The sequence below is a fragment of the Danio rerio genome, chromosome 8 (assembly GCF_052040795.2).
Source record: "Danio rerio strain M-AB ecotype USA chromosome 8, GRCz13ab, whole genome shotgun sequence".
In the NCBI taxonomy this organism is placed as follows: Eukaryota; Metazoa; Chordata; class Actinopteri; order Cypriniformes; family Danionidae; genus Danio; species Danio rerio.
Window position 1 is genome coordinate 46854001 of NC_141028.1, and position 6000 is coordinate 46860000.

General features: G+C 35.0%; 1 protein-coding gene across 1 annotated transcript in view; it reads left to right on the top strand.

The window, feature by feature from the left end:
* Positions 1–6000, top strand: part of gpat2 (glycerol-3-phosphate acyltransferase 2, mitochondrial) — a gene marked incomplete at its 5' end in the record, with an annotated part of 131200 nt that overhangs the window by 116093 nt on the left and 9107 nt on the right.

Here is a 6000-nt window from a genome sequence, read left to right on the forward strand (position 1 = left end):
CACAAGAAATACATGTACACCAGACATGAAGTTGGCTCAGACCAAGCACATTCTTACAATAATTTCATCGTTAGTTAATCCAAACATGAGAGTAAAACCTGGCGTATGCAAAGTTTTTAGTGTACGCATCATTGATGCATGAGGCCCCAGTTGTTGGTGTGTTGTTAGTATTATAAGTTTTTAAGTGGGCAGAATGTTTACCGGTATATTGCAAATGGTAAAGAATTGCCCGTTCCTATTATTTAGATCCATAATACTCAAATAAACTGTGGAGGAAAATTGCACAAACAATAACACGCAAACCTCCTTCATCATTTGCAGACACGCACAAAGACTCAGACAGACAAAACAAACGTAAACTAAGACAGACACTGGCAAGATGCTGCTTTTGAAGTCTGCTTTTGTCTGCAAGTTTCTCAATGTGTGTGTGATGAATGCAGCTCAAAGAGAGCAACAGCAAGGGAATGTCAATGGCGTGAGTGGATTGGTGTCTTCTGTTGCATCAGAAGCTCAAACTTTAAGCAAAGGTTTCGGTTTTCCTTCAGTTTTGGGCTTATACTCATTGAAAGTTTGTGCTCAGTAAGGACGAGTTTTTACGTTTTTGGAATGATAAGGTGGGTGTTCGCTAAAGTATCCCTTTCGTTCACTCAGTACTTGGCTCTAGTACTGAATTCATCCACTTTTTTTCTTATGCCCCATAATGCCTTTTTTATTTTCATTTATTGAGAGACAAGTGTTACAATGAGTTGCCATTATTCTCACAGTTCATCCATAAAATATTAACAGAAAACTTCAACAGACCATAAATAAGCCTAAAAACTCATTATGGACTTGGATATCAAGGACTTTCATTGAATTTTACTGTACTGTAAGCAATACAAAAATAAAATAATTTGGAGGAACAAAACTATCCATAGATATACTTATGCCATGTTAAAATTTTTAAATTAAGGCTTGGCAAGTTAAATATTACAGTGGTAACACAGCAATTAATTAATGCAGACAAATAGCTCAGCAGGAAGTTAGGACTTAGGAGAAAAGGTTGTGTCCAACTGAGCCTGATTTTTCTCAAGGTTTTTCCTTCACTTTCCTCAGTTCGTTTTTTTGTTCCTCGCCACTGGCTTGCTTGGTTTGGGACTTGTGGAGCTGCACATTGATGGATTTGCTCTTCAGTGTTTGGACATTCAGCAGGGAATGAACTCTGAAAACTGGACTGACACAGTTACATTTACTAGAACTTCTATGTTAAACTGCATTGGCACAATCTACAATGTAAAAGAGCTATAGAAATAAACATGAAACAGTTTAAAAAATTTTTTAGCTGCAATGTATTTATTATTATTATTATTGAATTTAAATAAAAACTATATCAAAAATCAAAGAACCACCCTGCATGTCATTGCTTGGAGGTTGTCTGTTATAATGTTATAATAAGCTCTGCACTCATGTTGACAACACGTTTTTTCTTTAACTAGCTATATATATATATATATATATATATATATATATATTAGCGCTGTCAAAATTAACGCGTTAACGCATTTTAAAAAATTAACGCAGTTCAGGTTTTTTTTACTTCCTGTTGTGGTGGACATGTGTTCAGCATGCAATAAATGTGGATAAGACCAAGGAAGCACTTTTTGAAGGCAAGTTCCAGTATAAAACAATTAGTTGCATCACAGGTTATCCAGAGTTTCATGCAATTTCGGGTGTTTCATTTTTAACTTTCGACATCTGTTGTAAGTTGATACCGCATGGCTAACAGAAAGAAAGTCCTCCGCATTTCGTGACTCGGTGTTCCTTTAAGGTAAGGTTCCTTTTAAGGCTACACGGTAGAATTGTAATAAGAGTATTATCTTAATCATATTAAAATCGAGGTATTGGTGTCTTATGTAAATGTACTCAACGTCTGGTGAAGTCGCGAGCTGTCAAAGACAGGGCATTACTCTGCCTTTCAGCATGCGCCCTCCAAGTTTAGCGTGTTCCCTCATTAAACGCAACGAAAGCGTATGCTTCGCGTTGTTGTGTCAGAATCCTTGTGAAATACAGTAATACTTTAGGACGCTTAGTTTAAGCAAATTTGATAAACGTGATCATGCGTGTTGAATCTGAGGGGAGTCGCTCCAGTATTGAAGGCCGTTGTGGTGAAAAAAATTTGATAAAGTTATTTCAAAATTTTTACTAATTTAAGTGGATTGAACATAAAACAATTAAATTATCCCCCAAAATAAACAAGAATTATGTTGTTTTAACTCATTATTTTAAAGTAGTCATTTTAAACAAGCAGCAAAGAGGATTATTTAATGTGTCTGCAAAATAGATACTATTGTATTTCAGTTCATATAGTAGTACTTTTAAAGAAAAAAGTGCACAATAAACAATTAAAGTGATCAAATCTAAAACATACCAATGCAATTAATCAAAGAGAAATCTTAATCGTGATTAAAAAAAGACATTACAGCACTTATAATGTTATACACTTCAGTGGTTATAAATAACATTATTTATAAAAATAAATCACAAAGCCAAATGCACACTTACTTAAATAAATTTGTGGGCAAGATTATTATCCCTTTAGTGAAATTTTTATTCTTTCTAAATATTTTAATATCTGGAGAAAGTATTTTTGTCTGGAATAAAAGTTTAATATTATTATCTCTCTTAAGAAACTTTTTTTTTTTCCAGTTGACTACAGAACAAAGCACTGTTATACAGTGACTTGCCTATTTTTTATTATTATTACAAAAATCATGGGGAATAGATAGATTTTACAACCATTGACAATTGAAATGAGGCTGTGTAAGAGAAAGTCTTACAACTGTTTCACACTGCAAGTGCAAGCAGGGCATGAGCAGCGTGTGTGCAGCACATATGGAGAGCAGAAGCAGGCATTTGGCTTTTACGCCGACTGTATGCAGCACGCAGCTCATCGCCAGCTGCTGCACAGATTAATCTCTCTGTCTACAGTATTTTATCTAGTTACCTATCTATCTATAAATACACTTTTTTTACATATCATTTGCTCCAGGGCCCGCGGCAACTTCCTCCTATGCTGTTTTCTTAAACTGCATCTCTTCATTTTACAAATTATATGGATCCTGAAGTTCTGCTTGCTTCTCATGCTCTGAGGAGTGTCATTCATGTCTTTTCAGGTGCACTTGGTCAAAAGACAACCACCTGTGATATCATGTCATTTTGTTTTTGATTGTCTGGATGATGTAGGCCTATCGTTATAATACAATATACTGTAGTTTATGATATTTATACATGATCAAACTTAAGCAAAACTAACACTAAAATGCTTTTAAATAAGGTTTTGTTATTCGGGCCCAACTAAATGTTTGTTGCTGTTTTTAATTGTGTAAAGTCATTTGATTAAATATATATAAAAATCAGTGGATATTATCGATTGGGTGAAATTGTTACGTTTTACTGTCATTGAATGTGTTTTTGGTCATTATCAATGCACTGTCACTTTAATTGAGCGTGAGCAGCGCGGCAAAAATAGACCCAGCGGCTAAACTATCACGGCTCTGCTGCTTCAGCGACGCTCACGCCTTGCGATGATGCGCTGCTTCTGCATCCGTTATGAAAGCTCTAATCTGTTAACATGGACGCTGAAAAAAACACGCACTGCTCACGCTTGTGGTGTGAAATATTTGGTTCAAAGCACACCTTTTCACTTATAATATCTTATTACTCATCATCATAAATTAAAAATCTCGAAAAAAATAATAAATAAACCATGGAACTCACACGTGACGCGTTTTAACAATTTTGGTCTACTTAGAAATTTTGCCAAGTAAAAGCGAACTGCACCAAGAACAAAAAGGAACATTGTAACAATTTTAATTCCTGTTTTGGAACAAAACAATCAATCCACGGTTGTAAAAGCACCCTTAGATGCCATCTCCACTTTTTAGCTCAGCTGTCAGGAATGGAACTCACAGGATTGTGGGATAACCAAGGGAGCAAAGGATACATCCTTGCTGCCTTTAAAAATCGATCCGATGAAGGTTTCTCAGGAGACAGGAAGTGAAGCTGGATTAGGATTTAAACTTTCCTTGATGATTTCCTGCCATGGAGTGCAACTTTTGAAGGCAGCATTTTTCCAGCTTTTGGAAACAGTTGTAATCTTTCATTTAAGGAGAACACACCTAATATAATGTATATACAATTATTAGTTTTTTTGTCAAGACCAAAAGATTGTGATGTTTGTGTGTGCCCCTGAGATCCTGTCCTCTGTTATGACACATGAAACCAGTGCTCATAATGTTTTAAGATCATGGCAAAAGAGCTAATCTGTTATGTAACATCAATATGTTATACCATTAAAAGCATCCCCTAGTTTAGTTTTGTTTTTCCCAAAAATGCAATTCATTCTTAGAGGAGTCCCATTTTAGTGTCTACATCAAACTAAATTTCTATTTTAAAAATGACATGTCAAAATGCTGGTAAAATCATTTTACATTGTCATTGAGTGCAACCACAGACTGTAAAATATATGGACGTAGTATCCGTGACGTCACCCATAGGTTTCTGAATGAAGCTAAATGAAGCTACAAGTAGGCGTGGCCAACCATCGTCATTTTGTTAGTGCGTCATTGCTCTGACCTGGCGATACTAAACAAGGGGGAAAAGGCGGAGCTACAGAAGCCTGCTATAGCATTTTGCTTTGACAGGTTTTTCTTTGGGAGAAACGCTTAATACTAAATTATCTGTGACTAGTTTGTCTTCTGATCACATGTGCTTGGTTGTATACTATATCAATAAAGTGTTTAGTCTTTCAAAAACACTGTTGTAATACATTGAGCCACAAAGTAGTGTTCTTATGACATTTTTCTACAGGAGGAAAATGTCAATTACATCCAAATTAAGTCTATGTGAGTGAATGCAAGGTTATTTATGAAACCCAGACATAACGGTGTATGACAATGTTTCAGATGACACACATCAATCTGTCAGATTCTGGAGTGCATTCAAGTTTCAAAGAAAATTCTAAATAATAATTTATCCTAAATAAAACAAATAAATTTATAGATATGGTATATAAGTAAATAATTTCACTCACCTGGGAAATGAAGGGAACATGAATGGTTTGTGAGCACAATTAAGTGCACACAGCATGCCATATTGTCTGATAATTGTAGGAAATAATTCCAAAAGGCAACTGACTGTGTAAAGATACATAAAACAAAAATACGCTGTATATGCTGAATTCAGCAAATAATTAAGCAGAATGACGTGAGGGTGACCAGCGAGACCTAGCTGTCACTCAACTGGCCACTCCCTTAATTATGCACACTTAATAAAAATGAAAAGGATGAGTTATAAAAAAAAAATCACCCCTCACAGTTGTCATGAAGGGTAATATTAGCTATAGGCATCAAAACCATCTTTTGTACCAGGCTGTAAACATGTTTTTATCAGCTGTAAAATTAGCCAATTTAGCATTGCCGTCAGTGAACATCTGGAGTTCCTGAAGCCAGCCCCCAAAGGCGAGTCAATGAATTGCAGTTTCAGTTACTTTCGTATTGGCTTCACGAGGGAGAGCGGGATGTTGCCGCTTGAGTGCATAGATTTATTCAAAAATAAAATAACACGCAATATGTTCTGTATGCAATTACAAAAAGAATAAGAGATCATGCTGAATATCACTATATCATAAATGATTCAAAATGGATTAATAATCATTTGACAAATGGGTGAAATCATTTAAAGTGAGTTAAATAGTATCTTGAGGCTGCTCTGTGATCTTTAAACTGTTTTAATATGTCATCAAAAGATTCTTGTCAGACATTTGGTGTATAAACTGTTGTTACATTGAATGATAAAATTAGTGGGTTGCTTCTGTAAATCATGGTAAAAGTGTATTCTTTCATTTATGTAATTTTGCTTGGGAAAAGAACAGGTCAGGTTTAAAAGAATAAAAATAATCAAATAAATATGTATTGCACTTTTAATGTTTTGATGCTTAGATGGTTCACCCAAAAATGAGTA